The sequence below is a fragment of the Mesoplodon bidens genome (assembly GCF_964165515.1).
Source record: "Mesoplodon bidens genome assembly, chromosome: 10".
NCBI lineage: Eukaryota > Metazoa > Chordata > Mammalia > Artiodactyla > Ziphiidae > Mesoplodon > Mesoplodon bidens.
In genome coordinates this window covers 88,310,148-88,334,511 of record NC_138172.1, presented here as the reverse complement: position 1 = coordinate 88,334,511, position 24,364 = coordinate 88,310,148, and the positions used below count along the sequence as shown (strand labels likewise).

Sequence of the window (24,364 nt, the reverse complement as noted above, 5' to 3'; positions counted from 1 at the left end):
TTTTTTAAGTTTGAATAAGTTTCCAGTGTATGTATACACCACATTTTGTTTATCCATTCATCTGTTGAATGGACATTTGGGTTCTCCTCCACCTCTTGGCTTTGTAATTAATGGTGCAATGACCATGGGTGTGCAAGCATCTAACTGAGACCCTGCTTTCATTTCTTTTGGGTATGTACCTGGAAATGGAATTGCCGGATCAGATAGTACTTTTAGTTTTAATTTCTGAGGCTCCTCCATGCTGTTCTCCATGGTGGCTGTGCCAGTTTACATTCCCACCAACAGTGCACAAGGGTTCCAGTTTCTTCCACACCCTCACCAACACTTTTATTTTATTATTATTTTTATAATGGCCATCCTGATGGTGTGGGTGATATCTCACAGTGGTTTTGATTTGCAGTGAATTTTCTGAAAGCACTCTAAAAGAGTATATTAAAAGCAAACAGTTGGACTGAGAGAACAGTTATGTGTAGGATGAAGAGAAGCTTGGAAAACGGTGGGGTTCCCAGATTGGTGGTTTTATTTTCTTACAGTGTGTGTGTGCTTGGTCTTTGGCTCTGCTGAGTCCCCACCATAGGACCGAGGGTTGTTTGGCCTTGGTGGTGTGGCCTGGCCGACAGTCTGTCGCCCTCTCATCCTTTCGGAGTCCTGAGTGATTAGTAAGCATTTTCTCCCAGCAAGTGACTCAGAATGAAGTGTAGCTCTAGATACAAAAGTTATTTCAAAAAACAACTATGCCTCACTACTTTTTAACCATTTCTGTTGACTTTTTCTATGTTGATTTAAAAATACTGATACTGATCTTATGTCAACATTCTTTCGTTCATTCAGCAGCATTAATGGTATATCCAGAACCATGCTGGACATGCTAGACATATAATGCAAATATATTTATATAAATATGTTTATAATGTGATTTAAAATTTTCCAGTAGCCATGTTAAAAAAAGAAAAATGAATGGAATTAATTTTAACAATAGTTTATTTAACCTGATACATCCAAGTATTATTTCAACATGCAATGAATATAAAAAAATTGAGATCTACTCTATTTCTCATGCTAAGTGTTTATAATCTGCTGTGCATTTTAGATATGCAGCACTTCTCAATTTGGATTGGCCACAGTTCAAGTGCTCAAGAGCCACATGTGTTCAGTGGCCACCTTATTAGACAGTGCAGACCTAGCATATTTGGTCAAGGACCTGAAGTCCAGAGAAGGTCAGCCCTCAGCTCGGCCTCGTGGGCAAGACACGTGAATAAAGCACCAGTGATGGCGGTGTGATGTGCGTAGAGTGCCGCAGCAGAGGGGCTCCCTGCGCTGACTCGGGTTGTCCTGCCACCACTACACCTCATTCCTTTGAACTAGTCTCCATGGGGAGGGCACTGAGCTGGAGTGCCCCGTCCGTCAGACATTAACTTTTTGCCTCATGTGTTAAGAGAGCTGCTGGCAAGTTTACCTTTAATTACAGGCTCTGCTCTGGCCACGGGTCTGTGAGCTGGGGTTTCAGTACCACAGCCTCACTGCTCTCCGGGGCCTGCCTTTCATTCCCACACGTAGACTCGTCGCTCTCTTCCTTAAGGGAGACTGGCTCCTGGCCAGGCGGGTCCCCTCACTTCTTTGGGCTACAGACACCTAGGAGGAGGTTAAAACTGTGGTGCTGGGAGAAGGGAAGGAAGAAAGCATTTTGATGTCTTTTCTGTGTCCAGACACCCCTCTGCTCACCTCTGGGAAGCGACCCCAAGAACTCTGATTGCTAATGGAAAGGTCGCTGTCATCAGATGGGCTTCCTTGCGTCCACCCCGACCGCCCTCCAGGCCCAAGCGTCTCAGGGACTTAGGGAGGCGCCTGGTGTGGGTGGCGGGGCTCTGGCAGGCAGGCAAGCCCGTGCGCCTCCCCAGCGCCCTGTGTGGGGACGGGTGGCGGAGATGTATGTACAGGCAGGAAATGCAGGGGAAGAGGAGGAGTTGTTGCCATTAGCCTCCCACCTCCTCTTGGCTTCTGTTCTGCTGTTGCCTAAGGCCAAAGAAGAGGTGGGAATCTGGCAAAGTGAAAGTATATCATTGTAATTCCCTACCCCTCCATCTCATCCCCTTCCTAAGGAAGCCAGGCTGGACTTTTTTTTTTTTTTTTTCCCTACCCAGGTCACTTAACACTCAGGGACATGAAATTCCTTTCCTACTGCTGATGTGGAAGAGGCTTGGAAATATGTTCCTTTCCAGGAGATGAGTGATATGGCAGAAGGACAGGGTCAGATGAGGCCAAGGGACGGGAGCCAGAGTCTTACCAAACTTTCAGGCAGCATTGTGACTGCCAGGCAGGCTTAGCTGGTGGAGCGGGGGAGGCCTCGGGGCTCCACATTGTCCGGATTCCTCCTTGATCCGTGGAGTCAGGGAGGGTAGAGAGGACTTTGGGGGGTGGGGAGACAGGAATGAGTCTGGCCCCTCCCAAGGCTCCTCCGGTATATGTTGATGTGTTGAAAGATGGGACAATTAACGTTGCCAGCCTAGTCTGACTCTGCTTCTGACACCACCTAATCTCTCTTAATCATATTTTAAGAGAGATTTCTTTGGGAATTCTATAATCCTTCCACCCTTAGGAATCAGATCCACGGTGTAAGGATCACAGCAATCTATAAATAATTACCTAAATTAAAGAAGAGGCCAAAGTATAAATATTTCTTCTCCCAGGGAAAAAAATCAAATAGATGATAGCAGAACAATTGCTCTTCTCATTAGGCTGTAGTCATAAGTCTCCTAAAACTCCAAGGTGGCTTTATAGCGTGCATTAGCAGATACTGTTTTCATTGATAAGAAGTATAAGAAGTGTTAAGGAGTTAACTCTAGGAAATGGAAACTGATTAAGAAAATGGAAAATCTCACACATGGCATATTTATTTTGTACTGGAACAAAAAAAGAGGGTCATTATTGCTACTGTGGCCTATGATCATATGCATCTTGGAACCAAAAATATTTTGTATTTTTCTCAGTTTTACTAGATGGGTTGAGTGATAGTTTGAGTCCCTTCAGCCTGTCAGTAGTAGACCAGCCCAGAAGCCAGCTGTGCTTATACCACAGGCTGTGGTCAGGCACTGGGAGCCGTGGCCAGTGTGCAAGACTGTGGGCTCTGGGTTTGAATCCTGACTCCACTACTCATTAGCCCTGGGTGAGTTACTCAACCTCTCTTAGCCTCATTTTCTGTAAAAATCAGAATTACAAATTTATAGTTATGGCGCTTAGTCATGCTAAGATGATCCATGTAAAGTACTTAGTCCAGAGTGTCTGACAAATATTAAATTGTGAGCAAATATTAATTGCTATTATTAATACTTTAGCAGAACATGTGTAATATAGTTGGTAATAAACAGCCGCCCTTGTTATTTTGTGCCAACAGCAAAGCAGTAAAATGTTTGGTTAACATTTGCTTGGTCTCCTTGAAAAACTCTTTAACTGTGTATAGTTTTTCTTTGCAGCATTGCAGGCGTGTGTGTGTGTGTGTGTGTGTGTTTGGAAGGCTGGTAATTACCTCTTGCAGATGGAGCTGCCCCAGAACAGTCTTTCCCATGGCAACTGAAAAAAAAAAAAATAAAAGCCAAAAAAAAAAAACAGAGGTTATAAAAGTGCCGTCAGTGGCCTCGGAGGAGTGTGGAGACGGGAAGGTTTTTCGTGGCTTTTGGTTTTCTTTTGGTTGAAGGTGTTGGGTGAAGATACAAAGGCCCTACTGAGTAACTGAACAGGATGCTGTTGCTTGCTTTGAAGTGAGTAAATTGGTCAAAAGTGCAAGTGGGAGGGAAGTTGAGGTTTGGTGAAGAAGGGTCATTATTAACGTTTCCATGTTTCGAGCAGTTTAAAAGTTGGGAGTTTAGGCAAGGTTGTTGGTTGTGGGGAAAACAGCCCACAGACATTCAGACATGGGTGAAGTTCAGTCCTTCAGTCTTCATTTTAATCTGAAAGTAAGGAGCCAAGCCTTCTGAATAACATAGCAAAGGGATCACCTTATAAGTCTAGCAGTGAATGCTAATTATCGCGTGTTCACAATGCCACAAAATTTAGAAAGCTACACCGTTCTTCTCAAATCCTAATTATTGGAAGGTTGTTTTTTTGAGGAAGGAGAAAGAATATTGGTCTTTTGGATTCCCAGCCCTACTTTCAAAAAGATTTTCATTAGTTTCCCCAAAGTCTAGGTGGAACCAAAATCATTAGCTTTCAATGAACAGGTAGAGTGTCTTTTCTCCAGCATCTATGAAGTGATCTCGTGTACATTCTTTTTGTATCCCTTGTATAAAGGTCATAGATGACTTCATTTATTTGATTGGAAGGCAGGATTGGCTTTTCCACTGGAGATTTGGCCCTCTTGACTCTAGAACAGAGATAGATGAAACTATTAGCCTTCACCTCCCGCCATCCTGCCCAAATGTACGTTATGCCCATTAAATATAATAAATTAGATTATTTTTTCCTCCAAAGACCCAAGAGATAATATAAAGCCAGCTTTACTTTATCAATAATAATATGGGGGCAGAAAGAACACAGAGAACCGAAATCTATAAATTCTCTGAAAACCCAACCTTCAGAAACCTCTCTACTGCTTAGCTCTTTAAATGTAAGCAAAGGATGGAAGAGGGAGAGAGAAGTTATGTTCGGTGAGTGCCCATGGTTTAGGGCCCTTGGAGTCAGGAACTCCGAATTAGAAACCAGCCTCTTCCAATTACCTAGTAAGCTCTGGGAAATTTGTGACTTCTCTGAGTTTTCCTTTCCTCATTTGTCAAGTGGAGATTTTACAATGCTTGTTTTTTGTAGTGGTTCTATTAGACAAGATATGATCTATGTGACAGTTTGTAATCTGTTGGACACTCTTTATACCTTGATAGAGGTGAGGACGAGGCTCACACAACCAGTAGCCTGAGTGAAATGTTTTGTATCATTCACCCTGAATTATCAAGAGTGGCCTGTAAACCAACAATCTTCATGGTGTAACCTCCATCAGCTGTAATTGCCCCAGGCCTAAGAGCTGCTATGGGTAAGGAAACAATCAATAAAAGCAATATCCATATCCTTCTTGTTCACTTTTCCCCATCCATGGTGGTCAACTGGGGATATTTACCTAGTTCTGCTGACCTGGGAGGCTAAATAAGTGAGCTTTTCTTTATCCTTTCTGGGCATCCTGTATCACCCGTTTCGATCTTCATAAGTTGTGGGAGCTGGGAATTTCTTTCTTCCCATTATTGGCCTCTTTTACATCAATAGCCTAGGGAACAAAATTCAGAACTCTGGGGAAAGAAATGGAACAATGGCGGTTTCCTTTAGCCTGAGAGCTCAGGACTTGTGCGACATCTCCGCTCCAAGTTTCTGGTCTACCTAGTTTTTACCTGGATCTTGGGTAAAGAAAGTGTATCTCTGCCTTCTGTCATTCTTCACTTACTCTAACCTAGCAGGCGTAACTCCTTCCTAACAGTGTTGCCTCTTTTCGTGTGCCTTCTCTTCATTGAAGAGTGGGCTGAACATCTTGTTTCTCTTTCAGCTGCTCTTGGTTCAAACCAGTATGGAAGAGTCGGCTTTTCAGTGTCTGTGTTGTGGGTGAGGTACACGAGGCAACTCCCTGCAGGACCACACTGCCTTGAAACAGCCAGAGCTCTCCACTCTCCTAGGGAGTGTCCTTGGTGTAGCCCCAAGCACATACTCTGTGACACCAGGACCCCTGGTAAATTCTGAATACCAATTATCAACATCCAGCCATGAGAAAGGAGTGAATTGGTGGTCTGATTAAAAATGGTAGACATAGTATAAAAATTTATTCCAGCGATGTAATGAAAAGAAATAGTCAGGAGTCAAGATTGGACATCTAGTCTTGGTTTTCCCACTAACTAGAATTGTAAAGGTGATGGAGTAACTTTAACTTTTATGAACCTCATATCCAAGTATGAAGTTATCTCATATTTGAATGTATGACATAAGATTGTAGTCTGAATTATCACTAAGACTTCTCTCAGCATTATGATTGTTTTTAAGTCGAATACTTCCGATTATAGTTTAGTCATTTTCTTAAAGATAACAATGTTTGTACTTTATATTATCTAAATAATATTGCATGTTATTCAAGACCAGCCATTTCTATTAACATGTTCAACAATTCAAAGCACATTAGAGATAAAATTTAGTTTTCTACAAGTCTGACTAATCTGTCCCACCCAGTGGGGGAGAGTGGTCAAGGGTAGTTATCTCATAAAAGCAAGCAAAGAAAGTGAGGTGAAGATGACTTGGTGTCATGCCTTTTATTGGGTCTTTGGAAAAGAGACTAACAACTAAAAAATCTGCTAAGCTGAGTTTAAGACTAGGTATGTTTTGCTTTTGGAATCACTCCTTAAAAATGGAATCGTCAGGTCATTCTGAAGACAGGAGAATTTTAATTGGCCTCTAAAGACTGAGTCTCAACCTTAGCCAGTGTTCAGATGCTTCTCTTTAACATAATCTTTTGATAGTTTATGGAGTCTTTTCAGAAAACATGTAGAAAAAAGATGTAGGTGCTTACGAAAGCCAGCAAGACTGTAGTTGGAAGGTGGATGTGTTCACGTAGAAAGCATTATATGAAAGCCTGTTCCTCAGAAAGATGTAGGAATAATGAGCCCGCCTGTCCTTGTTCTTGTTTTAAAATATACATATTGTAGGATTGTAGTTGGTTCCTGATGACCTGTTCATGGAGCAGTTTAAGGCATAAGCTCTGCCCTGGTATTGAACCAACTGAATCAAAGCTCTTCATAACCTTGTGTACTTTTCCAACATAAACACTATCTCTTAAGTAAATCATTTTTATATTAGCTTATATATAACATCATGTGGGAGCTTTTTCTTTGACTTTTTGTCTGATCTGAATTGCTAGCTAGGCATTCATATCTTCTGATGGTGCTGTTCTAGGTTATCTTTTTACATTCCAAATTGGCATAAGCCAGAGTTATTTATTTTGCCCTTGTCAAGGGATAGCACTTAGTGCTGTGTCATAACCAGGGCTCACAGTCAGTGGGTACTTTTTAAAAGCTGTTTCAATTTTCTGCCTATGTATACAAGTATTCCCTTTAAATGAATGCTTGTATTGAGGAAGCAGAAAGTGTTTTTTACTCATTTATCTCTCACCCTTACTTGTCATTATTGTCCTCCACCTGAAATTGTTTCTGTAGAGGATCTTATGGAGCTTGGTCGTCCATGAATATATTTTGTGTTGACTAAATCAAAGAGGGTAAGGAATGTGATACATTTTTCCCAAGATTAAAATTATTAGTATGACTATATTCCATTCTTCTTTGGTTCTTTTAAAAAACAGACTTCTTTTTAGAGCAGCTTTAGATTTGCAACAAAATTGAGAGGAAGCTACAGAGATTTCTCATATACCCCTTGCTGCCCATACATACATGTTAACATCTCTCATTAGAGTGGTACATTTGTTAAAATTGATGTACCTTCATTGGCACATCATTACCACCCAAAGTTCATAGTTTATATTAGGTTTCACTCTTGGTGTGGTACATTTATGCATGATGACATATATCCATCATTATGGTATCATACAGAGTATTTTCACTGCCCTATAAAACCCCTATGCTCCACCTACTCCTCCCTTCCCCTTTCACATCCTCCCAAACCCTGGCAACCACTAATCTCACTGTCTCCATAGTTTTGCCTTTTCCAGAATGTCAGAGTTGGAATCATACTGTATGTAGCCTTTTCAGATTGGCTATATCACTTATTACGATGCATTTAAGTTTCCTCCATGTCTTTTCCTGGCTTGATAGCTCATTTCTTTTTAATGCTAAATACTAGTCCATTGTATGAATGCACCACAGTTTCTTTATCCATTCTCCTGCTGAAGACATCTTGGTTGCTTCCATGCTTTGACAATTGTGAATAAAGTTGTTCTAAATATTTTTGTGCAGCTCTTTGTGTGGACATACGTTTTTAGCCCCTCTGAGTAAATATCAAGGAACATGATTGGTGAATGTTAAAGAATGTTGGGTTTTCTAAGCAACTGCCAGATTGTCTTCCAAAGTGGCTATACCACTTTGCAATCCCACCAGTAATGGTTGAGTTTCTGTTGCACCACATTCTTGTCAGCATTTGGTATTGTCAGTGTTCTGAATTTTGACCTAGAATGGCAAAATAATACCTACATTAGAATATAGATGGGTCTTCCCTGGTGGTCCAGTGGTTACGAATCTGCCTTCCAATGCAGGGAATGTGGGTTCGATCCCTGGTTGGGGAACTAAGATCCCACATACCGTGGGGCAACTAAGCCCATGTGCCGCAACTACAGAGCCCATGTACTCTGGAGCCCGTGCACCACAACTAGAGAAAAGCCCGTGTGCTGCAACTAAGACATGATGCAGTCAAAAATAAATTAATTAATTAAAATAAAAGAATATAGATACGTGGTGATATCTCATTGTTACTTTAATTTGCATTTCGCTAACAACGTATGATGAGGATAATCTGATCGCATGCTTATTTGCCATTTGTGTATCTTCTTTGCTGAGGTGTCTGTTAAGGTCTGGCTCATTTTTTAATTGGGTTTTCTTTTTGTTGAATTTTAAAAATTCTTTCTGTATTTTGGATGTACAAAGTCCTTTATGAGATATATTTTTTGCAAATATTTTCTCCCATTCTGTGGTTTTTCTTCTCATTCTCTTGACAGTGTCTTTTGCAGAGCAGAAAATTTTAATTATAATGAAGTCCAGCTTGTCAATTATTTTTCATGGATTAAACCTTTGGTGTTGTATCTAAAAAATCACTGCCAAAGCAAGTTCATGTAGATTTTCTCCTATGTCATTTTCTAGGAGTTGTATAGTTTAGTGTTTTACATTTACGTCTGTGATTCATTTTGAAATAATTTTTGTGAAGAGTGTAGGTCTGTGTCTAGATTCTTTTTTTTTTTTTTTTTAATGTCATGTCTAGGTGTTCCAGCACCATTTATGGAAAAGGCTATCCTTGCTCTGCTGTATTACCTTGTCTCTTTGTCAAAGGTCAGTTGACTCTATCCTTGTGTGTTTATTTCTGGGCTCTCTATTCTGTTGATCTGTTTGCCTGTTCTTTTGCCAATACCATGCTGTCTTGATTACTGTAGCTTGATAATAAGTGTTGAAGTTGGGTAGTGTTAGTCCTCCAACTTTGTCTTTCTCCTTCAATATTGCTGGCTATTTTCGGTTATTTCATTTCTTCTTATGCATTTAGTGGATTTCATGAAAGCTGACCTTGGATTTTCACAATATAGAAAAGTGTTCTTTGGAGGGAGGGTCTGGATGTAAGAGATAATGATGATAAATATGATATATCCTAGAAACTTTGGAAGGTTGGAAAAAGTTACTTGTTTCCCAGACTTTTACTGAATGATGTAATCAAAGAGATGAGCATCTGGCTGGAAAGCATTGTTACAAGGAGAACAGTTTCAGTTGTTTTCAAAAAACACTTTATCTGTCTATAACAGTTTCAGTGGCTCCTTACACCTACTGAATAAAAGACAGACATTCAGTGGCCACCACTAGTTGACTCCAATCTGCCTTTCCAGTAGTGGCCTCCACAGCTCTCCATTGTGAATGTATATTCCTGGAGGAAGCATAATTTGATGGGGAGGGGAAAATGGTGGATTTAGAAAACTCTGTGCTCAAATCCTCCTGCTGCAATTAGTAGCTGTGTGAACTTCATTAAATTACATCACCCCTCTGAATCTTAGTCTTCTAAAACCTAAGGAAAAAAAAATAAACTTCTGCTTTCATCTGTGATACCATGTAAGTAAGTATGACGTAGGGTCAGAAATTTAGATCTATTTCTTGAACTACTTATTCTGGCTAATTTCTATCTGGAGTGTATGCACATAGGATACTTGGAATTTGGGAAATACACCCTTTCCTTGTCATCTATTGAGTTGGCAAATTCTTCTTTTCCTTTTTTTCTGATATCAGAACAGTTTGGCCACAAACAAAGATAATTTAAATAATAGATTTGGGGCACAAATAAGTTATTTAAAAGTTAATAAAGAAGGCTATACACAAATCATTTTGAAGCGTATGTCCAATCTTCAATTTTTTATATGTTGCTCAGTTATGAGGAGGAGAGAGAACATAAAAGCTGATTTTTATTGGATTACTTATATGCTCAGTATCTTAATTTTTTTGATCTTATCTAATCCTGCAGAAATATCTAGAAGGACATACAATTCACTGTTGTCAGATACTGCTCACCATCTGTTTTCAAAGTGAAAAATAAGCATCATATTGTACCTTTATTTCCCTTTGTCTGCTAAGTCCAAAATCTGGGGAAGGAGGTCACTGTTTATTCTGTTGACAACTAACTTGATATTAACAATTCACGTTCTGTGGTCTGCTTCCTTTAAATAGTTTTATGGTAACTATTCACCTTTTTTTTTGGCCCTCTCACATACTTGCTGCAACAGATATTCTTAGCTCAAGGAAATAGGGAACTCATTCATCAGGAATGTTTGATTGGGTTTTTTTCAGGAACAAAAAACTGATTTGCTTTTTTTAGTATTTTTTTCCTCTTTCAGACCTGATCCAATGTGCAAGGGAGAGAGAAAAACAAGAGTCTTGGAAAGCTGATGTGAATCACAGCAAGTTCACAGACTTAGATAGAAAATGGGAGGAATGAAAATGTAACGACTGCATGGCTCATCTGTATTTTAGATGCTCTTATATATGTAATTTAGGTTTTATCCAAAGCATTAGCTATTGTGAAGATGATGGGGACACTGAGTAATCTCATTGGGCAAATAAGGAAGCAGGCTCAGAGAGGCAAGTAACCTGGCTCAAAACATATTGCTAGTAAGCATCGTAGGGTTTTCCTTGTTCACTTTGTTGTATGTAGCTCAAAAAGGTGTTTTTTTGTGTAATCATATGGATTGTAGTAAAACCAGTACTATAATTGTATTTCCTTTCAAAACTTTCAACGGTTTCATGCCCTATAGGAACATAATGTTTTAGGATTAGGTTTTTATACTGTTGTCTGTGCCTTATGCTCAAAATGGCAGTGACTTTATAGCAGAGACTTGCCGAGGTAGTGCATTTTCTTGTCTTCTGGAATGTTCTACGGCAGTAATCGTGTAAAAGGCAAGAACATTTGAAGATGACTGTACAGCAATAGCTCTATTATTGAATGCTTACTGTATGCCATGTATGTGTCTGTTTGCTTTATCTGTGTTAACTTTTCTGCTCTGCACAATGCTCCTGTGGGGAAGGCACCGTTAGTTTTTCCATTTATAGGTAAAGAGGTCGAGGCACAATAGGATTCCTAACTTGCCAAGGTCCCAAAGCTAGTGTGGATTCAAATGCAAGCCCTCTGGCTCCATAGCCACCCTACAGTGTGACCTTTCGCCTGATGAGTTAGTGGCTGTGGTTCTCTGAGAGCCCTGACTTGGCCTCAGTGGACATAGGAAATAGTTTCATGTTTGTTTATTTCCAGGACTATCATATTTTTTCATTAATTATAAGTAGTGTACATTTTTTAGCATAGTTGTTGTAAAATGTAACTCCAAGCTGTAGTTAGAGGGTGGGGGAAAATTAAGTCATTTGGAATGGTGAAGAAAAGACCCCTGGGCACCCATCTGGAGTTATAGTGGGATCTCGGCATCCTGAAGGTTTGCAGAGAGTGGGGAGATTTTGTGTCTTTGCTCATAAGTGTCCCTGCGTCAGTTTGGTCTTAAGCCTGAGCCACTCAATGATGGAAAAACAAATCTTGGGAAAGATAAAAAGGTAGAACTAAAGGGAAAACTACATAGGTTTCAAAGGACTAGAGTTTCACAGCTGTAATTTGTAATGTCCACTATCCTCGTTATATTTTACATGAGATTATTTATCTTTCTCTGTTTGGGAATATATTTTCCGTTCTATTTTAAAATACCCTGTCTTTAGAATTCTTTTAATTGTAATGACTGGAGGGTGGAAATAGGTGAACTAGGTTCTTTTTATTCCAGCCTTTTTTAGTCTTTGGGAGAATTACATGTTTCTTTGTTCACTGGTATACTTATTCAGCAGATGTTTATTGAACACCTGCTGTATTCCAGACCCTCTACTAGATTCTGGGGATAAAAGATAAAGTGCTCAATCTGTCCTCAAGGCATTTGGATTCTGGTGGGAGAAGTTGTCCTGTACTCAGCAGTCATCATGCAGACAAAGAAGTACTATGTTCTGTTAGTTCCCTGATGGTGATCAGCAGACATCTGAGCCAAAGCTATGAACAGTGTTAGGACTGGGTAGGCAAAGGTGGGCAGGGTGGGTGTTGGAGGCTGGAGTGCTCAAAAGCCTGGAGCAGTGAAAGGACAGAAATCAGCATAATCATCTCACAGCGAGAAAACTGAGCATTGTAACCAGCTCAGTTTACCTGTGAAGGAAATGCCACCTGCACTCAGGATTCTGGGACCTCCCCAGCCAGTCTTTATTCATTGGGTAAAATTGGGCTGCTTCTCTTTTCCTGCCTTTTTTTTTTTTTTTTTTTTTTTTACTTTTTCTGTTTAGCTCGATGGGTTTGAATGAGATGTAGGTGTTTGCCACATCAGGCTTTAATCCTACTGAGGGAGTAGGGGAAAAAAAACGAGCTGCCTCTATCACACAATGGAATGTAAGGTTTTCTGCCATTTGTTTCTATGTTTTTTTCCTGTTCTTCTCAGGAAGTTCTATTTTTCTGCTATGCCATTAGAATGTCTTTTTCATCAGAAGTGTCTGTATCCCTGCTTTTCTCAGCTTTTTTTGTGTGTGTGTGAGCAATCCTGGATAAGCATGGCATGGCGATGGGGAGACTTCCTCTGTTGAGTACCTTAGATTTGCTGATTTGGGGTTTTATACTGGGACAGCAAAATGCTCTTGTTTAAATAACTTGCAATTCCTGGGAAACTCATAAAATTGCCTGACATGATGTTAAATAGTTTGTGCCTATAAGAAACTTTGCAGATGGCTAAGATAAGTATGAAGGATGTTTTCTATGCTTTGACTTGCTGTCTCTTCAATTACATTATGTAAAATTCAGCAGACTTCTCCATGATCCCTAGGGAAATGAATGATTTTTCCTGCCATAAATCACAAACAGAGGAGGATTGTAATTGACAGGTACCCATCGATAGTTTATTTATATTTTCCAAGAGGGCTCACAAAAAATGTAGCATCCACATATTTATTCAGAAAAAATATATTCTTAAATAAATAAAATTACCCTGACACTGGCTGCTGTACTTAAGAAACTTTAAAAATTCCAACTGCTGACTTTGCTTAGTAAACTAGCTGGGTGTCCCAACCATGATTGTGTAAGGTAAAGATAAATAACTGTGTACATGTACACACACACATACACACAAATGTACAGTTGAATACTCTGTTCACACTGTTCCGATTCAGGGCAACTTGAAGATGATTTGGAGGTGTTATGTGACCAACTTTGCATTTATTCCAGAAAACTTCACTGGAGGAGAAAATACATTCTTGGCATGCAATAAAACCCCACATTAGGTTATATAATTCATTTTGTGATTTAAATTTTTATAATTTATTCAGTAAATCTAATAAACAATGTAGTGTTGGATAATGAGTTAGTCTTATGAGTAAAAAAAAGTACATGACTGATCTGCCATTTTACCAAATGAACCACTGAATTGTGGATTTGGATGTGGTTTGGGGGAGCCTTTCCACTCCCCGCTCCTGGTCTCCTAGCTCCTTCTACGCATTCTTCTTTCTCACCCAAATCTCCTTTGATCAAAGGCAAGCACTTTAAGGAAAGAAATCTTCAGGAGTTTTAGTATAATTACCTTTAGGATGAGAGTTCTGTTCAACATAACATCATTGGCTGATTTAGTAACAGCTTGGATTCTGCCCGGACTTGAAAATACTTCCAGTGTCCATTGCTGAATATTGCTGTTGTCTTGATGTTTTGCTTCTGGGATTGAACTAGATAGGATTTCAGTTTTTAAATGCATTCCAGTGGGTATCAGTGCATTGGCGAGTAAAATTTCCTTAATTGACCTGGTTACAGTAGAAATGATCCAGTCCCCCTGCCCCTAATTTTTCTCCTTTTTAAAAGCGGAGACGAATAACCCACTGTTGTCTCTATCACCTTGAGAAGAGATTCTGTCAACAGTGGTTTACAAAAGCAGCTTTGGGGCCTAGACCCGGGGAGTGGCTAGGACGGCAACAAAACGAGATCCATGTTTTTCTTTTAAGCTACACATGGACAACTTCATAAATTATCAAATTCATATTCTATTCACATAAGAGGGAACATTTTGCAAAAAAAAGTCTGTTCAAATAAAATTTCCTTTGGAATATTTTCTCCTACCCTGAGGACATAGGCCTTTCCCCAGTCCATTTTCCCTGCTCCCAGTACCTTGTGTATGGTGAGCATTCAGTAGTCAGTGAATGAATTCCTTTGTCACTGTGTCTCTATGATGTCGAGTGGAAGGAAGTCTGCACCCGAACAATAGCTCCTGGATGGTCTGCTCTGGGGAGACCCGGGCTCCACTTCAAAAGCGATTTCCCCATCCTGGCAGGGCAGAACACGTTCTCCTGGGGCTGGGAAGTCATAGCTCTCTCCCTGTTAAACACTACACCTCCCTTTTGCTTTTTTTCCTTCCCAGGAGCTGTGGAATCCAAGTGTGGCTGCCAAGAGGAATCCAGAAAAGCCAAAGAGCCCGAGCATGTCAGACCTTCCTGTAGCCACACACACACGTCAAACCCCAGGGAAGTGATTGAGGATCGGCGGGAAGAAGATCCAACCAGGTGAGCAAGCGCATCAGTCTGAGGGCTAAAAGCAACAGGAAAGGATCCTTGGCAGTTCTGTTTATTTGGCAAGATGGGGATATGACCTGAGCTTACACCAGGTTACCCCAGAGCGAATTAATTTTTACTAAGTGCTATAAATATTAGGATGACTCCGCTGAGCTCTTGGGCTGAGGACAGATGAATACATCAAAGATGATGAATTTGTTTCCAGGTGTGATTGGGGGATTGCTTCTCTTCTTTCAGAAAAGGGTTAAAGCCCAACTGGTTTCCACCTTCAGGGGAGGTTCTTTTGTTCCAAGCCAGGAGGGGAGCTTTTGGTTTGGGTCTTGAGTTTGGTTTTGAGTCTTCTGGTTTGGGTATGTATGGGTGTGGGTGTGTGTATGTGTGTTTCCACAAGAGGTGGCCAAGACTGATTTTCCTCTTTATAAATATAAATCTCACTTTTTTTTTTGCTATGTTTGGGTCCTTATGTTTTGAAGCTACCTTCTCGGTGAATTCAGTTTGACAATTCATTACTAAAATGTTAAAAAGTAAATAAAAACAGCAATCACTGGCTGGAGGCTTATGCAGAATTTGGTGCTCTTTACCAGGGTTCCCTTGTGACTCTAAAGTAGTTTTAAATTTCTGCCCCTTGCCTGCCTTTTCATTTATGTTAAATGTTACTATTATGTGGAGAGGAGGGATTTTAATGATAGCAAGATGTCATTTAGAAGCTACTGCTCAACTGCTCCTATATATATGTATATATATAATATCAACAGGGGAGTTGAATCCCTGAAACAGCTCTCAGGCAGAGATATTCATGTTCACACTATTGCCATTTGGAGCTGGATAATTCTGTATTGTAGGGTTTTCGCCTGTGTATTGTAAAATTCAGTGGCGCCCCTGGCCTCTACCCACTAACTGCCATTCCCCCACTATTGCAACCGGAAAAGTACCGCGGAGGGCAGAATTGCTCCTGGTTGGGAACCACACTGCTCTAGGGATACATTTTTACTAAGGCAAAGAAGGTAAAGAACATATTGAAGATGGAGAATGTAGAGCTATTGTTTTTTGCTTTTTAACTATATTGATATTACCTGTGTAGTTCTAAAGAAAGTACATCTTTAGCAGATAAGGTCTGCCAGTAAAATTCCTACCTCACCACCAGTTGTCTGTCCATTGCTGACTGGAATTTGGTTTAGATGAATACAACAGTTGCAACTCACTTAGAACAAGTATTGATTCTTATGTTCTCATTATCAACTAAAGAACTTCTGGGTATTCATATACCATGCAGTACTTCCTTTGAAGGGGACACCCTGGTCCCTGGGTGCTTTCGTGGCGCTAGCCTAGTGGTTGGTGAACAAGATTCAAATGAGGCTCGCATGAAACTTTAACTGAATGTGTGAACTGAAGGAAGAAACACGCCCGCTCTACACTAATTCAGTTTTAGGAATGGGAGGTCAGATACACGATTTAAAGACAGGTTGCACTGAGTTCACCGTCTTCTACAGTACTGAAATTGTCCAGGATATGGCATCCTTCCCATATAGGATGGTAATTCATTTGCTCTGTTCTCAGTCTCCTTCCAAACTCACTTCTCCCTCTAGTAGTAGAATGTTTGGGCTGCCAGACAAGTAGAGTCCTGTCTCCACTGTGATTATTTAACGTTAAATGTCCTGCTGTCTTTATTTCAGAAAACTTTTTTCCTCTTTAGTCTCTCTTCACATGAACATACATGTTTGCCAGGCACGTTCTTGCTTTTCCTTTTTCTCTCATTTTCCATCCCTCCTGCCCTTGTTTTCTTCCCTTTTCTCTGACTATAGGAACTGTCAGGTGGCCTGGCTGGCATCATCTTACCTTTTTTTTTGAACTGTGTTACCCAGAGACCTCCATTTATTATGCCTCAGGCTCACTCTGTCCTTAATGCTGTATCTCTCTGAGGGATAGTTAATGATCTTCGCAGCAAATGAAGGTGAACTGTAGCCACATTATTGTGATAATACAGCCAACTGTATGGAACAGATTGGGCTGAGCTTTGAACAGCTGGGGCTGGCAGAGTGAGTCTTGACTCCTCTCGGAAGAGTTCCAGAACTGCCAGATCATCAAACTTGAAGGGGAAAGAGGGACGAGAAAGGTTATAGGGAGAGTGGTTCCTGCAGGTGCTTTTTTGCCTTTGTGATCTACTGTTTGTAGGTGCTTTTTGAAATGTTCACTGGTTTGTAGATCTGGCGAAGCACAGCCTAGTTGGACCCAGGGGCTGCCGTCACTCCTCTTGGGCTTGCCTGCCTAGTGGCTGGGACGGTATTTTCTTGTTCATTTGCAGGTATGGAACATGAGAGAGAGAGATGCTTCTGTTAAAGCTTGTTCCTCTCTTCAGTCCAGTGAAACCTTTGTAGTTTTAAGGGGGAGTTTTGATGTGCAGAGTGTACAGAACCCTAGTATAAATTCATAAAGGCTCTGTTGGAACTTTTGGACTTAGACTGTTGTGTGGCTTCCTGATGGATATAATAAATGGGCATCAGTGTGGGGTACGGCAGATGTTATAAATTGGTGGCCCATGGAGCCAGATCCAGCCCTCAAATATGTTATTTGCCCATACAAGGGTGTGTGTGTGTGTGTGTGTGTGTGTGTGTTTAAAGAACTAGCTGCCAGTGGTTTTTTGTTTGTTTGTTTGTTTTTAATTACATAAAAATCTGGTTAATCTTGCCAAAGAAGCCAAAAAATCTGGCTTCCCCAGAGCTCTAGTCTCCCATGGTACATACCAGCTGAGGCTGAGTAACCACTGCCCCATACCTGTCTTCAGTAGGCAAGGCAGGGGCTTTGCAGCTCATGGGAGTCCTCACCTAACACCCTCGCATTTACTATTTGATGAGCCTCTTCAGGAGAAAATCAGGAGAGAACAGTTAGAGGCTTTGGGATGGGGAAGAATTGAGTTTGACTTTGAGCTTCATTGCCAGCTTTGTCAATTTGGTTAAGTTACTTACCTTTCTGAGTCTTAGTTTCTTCGTGTATAAAGTGGAAATAAGATTCTTTACCTCATGGTTGCCAGAGAGAACATGAAGTGAGATAGGATATTCGACACTCTTAAAAAAGAGCTATGTATCGATACCTGCCTAGTAGGGTGCTACACACATTAGCCAGCATTGTAATTTTCAGTTGCTATGGATCATAGGTGACGTGAGGCCAATCGTTTAGGGTCACATTGACTATGTTATAAAATTAGATAAACACATCTACTACTCAGGACAATCAGGGGACTTGTGTCTGGGCTTCCCATATTTCTGTTTTTGTCTTAACAATATAGAATTTCCAGTGTCTCTAGGGGAATAATACTGCAGAAACTGAGTTCTTAGGGGTGATATTATCTAAAGAGAGAAAAATCTCATAATTTAGTTCATATTAGGTAGACCCTTGGTTTTCTTTTGACTAGGTCATGACTTTGTAATTTTGGTCTAAACTCCTGAAGTTTCTGTCTCCCCAACCCAATTACATTCAAAATCAGGTTGATGACAACCCTGAGGATTGAAGATACCTGTAATCTTCATGGAAGGAAAGGTACAGAAATGAGAGCACCATATCAATTAATATGTTTTCTTAAAAGTGCGAGTTGAATTTAGTTCTTGTTAGGCTTGTAATCTATCGAAGGCAGCAATGTATCAGCATGTTCTCACAGATTCTTTAAAATTTCAAAGGATTTTTTTCCAGCATTATTGCACTCAGTTGGCATCTTTTCTCTTTAATCCCTGACCTTTGACAATTATCAGAAGGTTCCAGCACACGTCTGGCTGCCACACTAGGTGGGCTTCCTGCTTATTATATATGTAGTTAGGAAATACAGGTTTTTCCGCCTATTTTTCTACTTCCTGCAAAGATGGGTTTCCTTTAGATGTGGATATTTCACTTAAATGCATACTCCTGTCTCAAAATGGTAAGGGATACCAGTGCAGTAATTTCTTATTGTACTTTGTGAAGGTATCTGGAAAACTCCTGTGTTCCAGCGAAGAGCTTCTTAGGTAGAGGAAAGGAGGGTGGCTAGAAGATGTTGAGGCAGTTGTGGGACCAGTGGGAGAAAATATATGTAAAAGGTGAAAAATGATTTGTGATTAGCTCACTTATAGAGTTCAGAATTCAAACAATGTGGTGTGTGTAAACAGTTATGTTTTCAAGCGTTGTCTTAAATCTGCCTTAGATGAGTGAAAGTCATTATTAGGCTAGAAAGTCCCTGAATAGAAGGCATCAGAGAAGAAGACATTATTTTTAGAGCCCAGCTTTTAAAAACTTCATGAATGGACATGCAGGTCTACCTCTGGACCTTGAAATGGGGCCCAAACCAGATCTGGTTCTCGGTGATTACTCAGCACCCCTTCTCCCTTCAGCCTCCATCTACTGCCGTTCAGGGAGGCAGTGCAGGGAGGGATGGAAGGAGGCGAAGAGAGGAGGAGGGAAGAGTGTGGCTGAAAGTGGGAGGATTTGGAGGATGAAGATTCTGTGCACTTTTTTTTTTTTTTTTTTTTTTTTTTTGTGGTATGCGGGCTTCTCACTGTTGTGGCCTCTCCCGTTGCGGAGCACAGGCTCCGGGTATGCAGGCTCAGCGGCCATGGCTCACAGGCCCAGCCGCTCTGCGGCATGAGGGATCTTCCCGGACCGGGGCACGAACCCGTGTCCCCTGCATCGGCAGGCGGACTCTCAACCACTGCGCCACCAGGGAAGCCCTCTCTGCAGTTTTTAAACATCCTGTCCAAATCCCTGAAAGTGCCGTGGCAAGTTTAAGTCTAAGGAAATAGTTGGGTTGATTCCTATGAAATTGGCAGTATTTCATTTGTTCAAAAATGGCAGTTTTACATAGTTCAACCAAATACAATTACGACATTTTTGCTAGAATTGCTACAGGCCCTCCAGCTGGGTGTACGGAGTGGTTTTGAAAGCCAGAACTGTTTTGGCATCCCATTGGTGACTTTTCTTTTTTTGCATGGTTTTGCTAAAATCTACAGGTATTTTCTGGCTTGGATTTTTCTTATCAGTTTTTTTCTAAGTTATACTTATTGCCTCAGATCTCAGAAGAAGCTGAAAGGGCAGCACAGTGTGAGGGGGGCCGAAGCCCGTGGCTCTCACCTGATTGTTTACGGCGGGACGTGCGCAGCAGGCTGCGTTTGGTTGTGGGTCAAAACTGGGTTTTGACCTTAGCTGACTTCATGTTTGTTTGTTTTGTTTTGGAAATAAGACATGGATGTGAAAAGATGAAAAGCTACCCACATGGCACATGATGCAGTAAACCGTGTCCACGTTAGGGTAGGTTGAACCTCGTTGGGAGTCGTGACGCTTGCTCAGTAAGGCATTGTTTTCCTCCGTTTTTGTGGGACACAATGATTCCATGAATACTGTTACAGTTTTTGGGCAAGAAACAAATTTACTTAATCAAGAAAGGATAAACGTCTCTAAGAAGAAAGCCTAGAGGTAGTGAAGTCAATGGCCCTCAGATGGAGGGGCCTGGAGGGGGTGGGGGTGTGTGTGTGTATGTATGTAAGAGTCTTGTGGTGGGGGAGGTTTGTTCTGAGTGAAAGAGACAGATGCTTCCTTCGTTGGCTTGTTTCCTGGTTTTTGCTGTTTTATTTTAAGGTTGGGTGCATTTTCGATCTGTCTGTGAGGGCGTGGTGAGCCCGCGGGCACACGCACCCGCCCCTGTAACTTGTTATTCCGTGTGTAGCATCAATGGAAGGTGCGAGGCTCCACCAACTGCTCTGAGCAGAGCCCACTTCCCTTCACCCACAGAGCCCGTGAAGCAGTTACACCAACATCAATCAAGGAAAACCCACAGGCTGAACTCACACAGTTGAAGCAGGTGCGTGAGTGAGCAGTCTCTGCCAGGCGCATGTGATTGAGGTGTACCTCGGCGTCGTGCCCACAGATGTCAGTTACGATGACTGTGTGGGACTGTGCCCACTCCTTGCAGAGCCAGGGCAAGCCTGTCGTACTTGGAGGACAGAGGAGGGGGCAGCTCCTGGCATCTCAGTAGCTGAGGTGCTCAGACTAAGGGTCTAGTATCTGTGTGTGTGTGCATACACTGGTATAGGTCAAATATATTTATACGGATGCATGCACACGCATGTGTAGATATATGTGTGTGCGTGCACACGTGCGCCAATTTAAAGCAAACTCAAGTGGGCCATGAGATAAAGAGGGAATATGAACTTCGGAGATATTCCTTAGTATCTGACAATAAGGGAAGGCGGTGGTTTACAAAAGGTGCATGTCCCATTCTAAGTTGCACCATCCTGATGCATGTTGAGCTTTAGGAAATTCCTACAAAAGTTTTGCACCATCTTTAAAAAGAAGAAACATTGAACACCAGGACTTCATTATGTGTTGTACCTTATAAATAGTTATTAGTTCCCCAAAGCTGCTTGAACACGTTACTGAGATGCTTCAAAATGTTATGTATATTATTTATATTCAAATATGTGGACAATCACCCTCTCTTTAAGCAATGTTCAGCAAAACAGGACACATTGTTTTTTTAAACTACCAAAACTGGCTAAGTTTGAGAATAATGATAAAATCCAGTGTCACTACAGGTTTGGGAAAACCCCACAATATTGGTGGGGAAATTTTGTAAAAAAAACATTTATCTATTTATTTAGGTTGCACAGGGTCTTAGTTGTGGCATGCAGACTCTTAGTTGGATCTAGTTTCCCAACCAGGGATCGAACCCAGGCCCCTGGCATTGGCAGCGCAGAGTCTTAACCACAGGACCACCAGGGAAGTCTCCTATTGGGGGGAAAATTTTTATATGCTATCTGGAGATTATTTTGCAATATATAAAATCAAAAGTCACCAAATGTGTGTATTCATAGTTCTGGCAGTACAGCTTCTAGGGAGAGTTGTCCTAAGAGTATAATCGAATGTGTGTAAAAAGATTTTACTACGAGACTACTTTACCACAAACTTATTTTTGATGTATCTTGTTATAAATATCTGAACAGTATTAGGGTGTCAAATAAATTATAGTAGACATGTACAGTAAGATGCCAAATGAGCCATTTAAACAATGTTGTAGATTTTTCTGTGATCTTACTTAAAAAAAAATACCTTGTTTGCATGCATACATGAATGGGTAGGCATTGTAATAGTTTGGGAGATTATACATAAACTTAAAAGTTATTATCTGTAGGTGATTTGAGAATAATTAAATGTCTTTATTTTGCTTATCTGTTTACTAATATTCATATGTAATCACCTACATGTTAAGTGTACAGCAGAGGGCAGTCATGGAAACAGTATTTTAAGCCTAAAAGCTATCTAGAAATATTTGTGGAGACCAAGAAGGGAAAGAGCTTTTTTTCCCCCCTAGATGACTGTTTAGCAGATGTTAAAGACTGCTGATTGATTAATTCAATTATATGGGTGTGCCAGGTACTGTACAAGGCTCTGTCATGTTGCTCTGTGCTTCTCACATGGCAAATGGCTTAATCTTTGATAAACTGATTAGTGTGGCTTTAGTAACAGAGTCAATAATACCAATTCAAAAATTCTCATATGGACATGTAAACATCAAGACTAAACAGTGACCTTTGGCTTCATGTTTTTGACATATGTTTTATCTGCTCTAGACTGTCTCACATGGTTAGGCTTTTCCTACCGTGTGGATGCTCGGCAACCTCCAATGTCTGGGGAGCCAAAAGCAGATAGGAAAATCATTGGGAAAACTTGACACCATTTATGAAAACCTTAAAGAACACTAAAAAGCTTATCGGCAACTGCTTTGAAAAATCTGACTTCTCCTTATTTTGTAGGTTTTTGGCTTTGAAACTCAATCTCGTTTTCATGTTCAGCAGGTGTCCTCTGGGGAGTTAGGACAGGGTTTGAAGGGTGGGAGATTAGTGTGATGAATTTGGTGTCCGTGCATCTGGAATGTTGAGACCTTGGAGGATGTAAGTAGGAGGTTTAGATTAGGGATGTCTGCCTGGAAGAGGATCAGGATTCGGGCAGACTTGTAGAGACTCATGTAGAGGTTTTAAATGCTTCTTTGAGCCACTGAGAGTCTACCCAAAAGGCAGGCTGCTTCTGATCCCGGTTTCTTTCTCACTGTTGTGGTCCTAGAAGTGTAACCTTCCTCTTGCCTCTCAACACTTTGGCCTCTTGGACAAGTATGAGAGTAGAAATTTAAGAATTCCAGACTGAATTACCCAGGGCTCCCAGAATGAAAAAGAGTTTTCATGAGTTCAACTATAAAAATAGCAAAGATTCTTGAAGAAGGGTTTGTTTTGGATGAGTACCAAGTACCAATTTGCCAAGTTGCTGTGTGTGTGTGTGTGTGCGTGTGCGTGTGCGTCTGAGGGAATGTTTATGGCTTCTTGAACTTGGTTCATTTCTTTCCCGTTGGTGAAGGGAAGAAATTAAAGTTTGGATTTTGTTCTATTTCCATTGTCCAGTGAATCAGGAGAGTTGGGCCCATTTGTTACTCTACTGCTGTGGGAAAATTTGTCATGATCACTTCCGCTTTTTTCTCTCTATCCTTCTCTTATTAAAACAGATCTGATGTCCTTAACTAATTGCCTTGGGGATAGTTTGAAGTGTAAAGTGTGAGGGTGGTTTGAGCTATCCTTGAGACAAGCCCAGAGAGATAAAAATCAATAATTTAAGGAATCACTTGCTTTAAAACAAACAAACAAACTTGTAAATAGAACAAGACTGTACAAATCCTGTCTTTAGGCAGGCTAACCTAATCACACACAGAAGGCAGCCTGTTTTCTTACTTGCTGGACCACTTCCACTACATATTCTCACAGGGAACAGTATATTAAGTACAGTGTTTAGAAATATTTGTTGAATCCTACTGTCTGACTTTGGCAAATCCCAAGGAAAAAAAAGAATATGTCTTGGACTGCTTGAACCTTCCTGGAAGGATGTAGGAGTTTTCCCAGCGAGGCTGGCTTCACATTGTGGGAAACACTGGTTTGGTAGATAACACTGTTAGAATTTATATTCAGAGGGCAATTTAGTTCTCTTTAGGTTTTTGGAGCAGCCACAGCTGATCTTATATCTCTCAGGATCTCAAAAATACCCAAAGTGTATGCTAATCTTTCCTTATGTTGATGTTGTCATTTCCTTTTGAAGGGCACTCTTGCCTCTAACCCCCTCATCCTGTTTCAGCAGCAGGCTGAGCTCACCAACACTGAAATATACAGTATCAGAAGAGAAGACATGGGTGATAACAAGTGAGAGTGGGTGAAAGATAGGGCATTATAGGGTGAAATATCCATTGGCTAATGCTTTTTTTCTATTATGGAATGTTGGAGCATCAAGATTAAAATTCCTAGAGGAAAACAAAGGCAGAACACTCTTTGACATAAATTGCAGCAATATTTTTTTGGATCCGTCTCTTAAAGCAAAGCAAATAAAAGAGAGAATAAACAAATGGGATCTAATTAAACTTACAGGCTTTTGCACAGCAAAGGAAACCATTGACAAAACAGAAAGATGACCTATTGAAGAGGAGAAAAATTTGCAAATGATCTGACTGATAAGGGCTTAATAGCCAACATATATAAACAGCTCATATAACTCAACATCAAAAAAACCCAAACAACCGGATTAAAAAATGGGCAGAGGGACTGAATAGACAT

The 24,364-nt window shown here is 40.7% G+C and overlaps 1 long non-coding RNA gene across 1 annotated transcript in view; it reads left to right on the top strand.

The window, feature by feature from the left end:
• LOC308623326 overlaps nt 1-24,364 on the top strand; it is a 538,457-nt gene that overhangs the window by 246,466 nt on the left and 267,627 nt on the right. The window contains exon 3 of the long non-coding RNA XR_014016806.1: nt 14,612-14,753. This is a non-coding gene — a long non-coding RNA (uncharacterized lncRNA). The remainder of the gene's footprint in view (nt 1-14,611; nt 14,754-24,364) is intronic.